This window comes from Octopus bimaculoides, chromosome 13 (genome assembly GCF_001194135.2).
Source record: "Octopus bimaculoides isolate UCB-OBI-ISO-001 chromosome 13, ASM119413v2, whole genome shotgun sequence".
In the NCBI taxonomy this organism is placed as follows: domain Eukaryota; kingdom Metazoa; phylum Mollusca; class Cephalopoda; order Octopoda; family Octopodidae; genus Octopus; species Octopus bimaculoides.
In genome coordinates, this window is record NC_068993.1 from 16992120 (window position 1) to 16993298 (window position 1179).

At 34.7% G+C, this 1179-nt stretch overlaps 1 protein-coding gene across 2 annotated transcripts in view; it reads left to right on the forward strand.

Annotated features, from left to right (window-relative positions):
* The window catches only part of LOC106881088 (uncharacterized), a 465749-nt gene that overhangs the window by 276143 nt on the left and 188427 nt on the right, over window positions 1–1179 (forward strand). The window lies entirely within an intron of this gene.

Below are 1179 nucleotides of genomic sequence, written 5' to 3' on the forward strand. Positions count from 1 at the left end.
ATATATATATATATATATATATATATATATATATATATATATATCCACACTCGCGTATATATACACGCATACGTGTAAATGTTGTCTTAAATTATGTATACATGCATACATATACGTGTGTGTGTGTGTGCAATGGTAAATTCATGTATTCGATACTGCGATACTGGAATATTTTGATTTTTTTTAGTGTATACTAGGGCAATATTTATAGAAGCGAGGTATAATCGATAGCAATCATGCGGGGTTGTTTATTATTATTATTATTATTATTATACTTTTCGTTTTAGTATCATTCCGATATAAACCATAACTAGTAATCACAGGTAATCACTGATACTTTATTTAATTAATTCTGGACAGACGAAAATCAAAGTCTGTGACAGTAATATGTTGGAATAATGTTTTTTGAAGACTTGAAGTAGTCCGAATATTCTAAAGTGAGTTTTCTTGAAATTGCGTGTCAGCACACACACATATATTATTCTTTACGCACATACATTTACGACTATGTGTCAGCACATATGTTGAATATACACAGATATTATTCTTTATGCACGCGCAACACTTATACAATACACAAACAAAAACGAGCACACGTACACACGCATAAGCGACATTCTTCAATATTACACGCATGGTTAACATGCAACAAACATGCATTATATATGCTTATAAAATCGCATTACACGAGCCTACATGCCCGCACAAAAACACTCACACAATCACGAAGAGAGGGAAAGTGTGAGTGATTGAATGAGTTTTATAGACGTGTGTAAAGTTGTTGGTTTTACTACGGTTGCTCTGTGTTTTTAAATCCATTCATGAAATTTGCTGGAGGAATGCCCATAGTTTAACCAATCACCGTCTCTCTACTCACACTCCAATGTATTAGCAACTCGTTCTTTTCCCCATTTACTGCTCTTTTCTGTTCTTCATTATTTTTTTTCTCTCTCTGTATATTCCCTCTTTCTATAACTCTTCTTAGTTCTCTTTTTTCACTCTTACCGTCTCTACATCTCTCTCTCTGTCTAGCAATCTGTCTAGCTCTGCCTCTCCTCCCCTTCTCTTTGTTTCCCCTCTCTCAGTAATCTATATTCGCTGTCCTCTTAAATTGTTTACCCCCCTTTCTCCATCTCACCATTTACTGACCTCTATTTTACCCCCCCCCTCTCTCTCTTT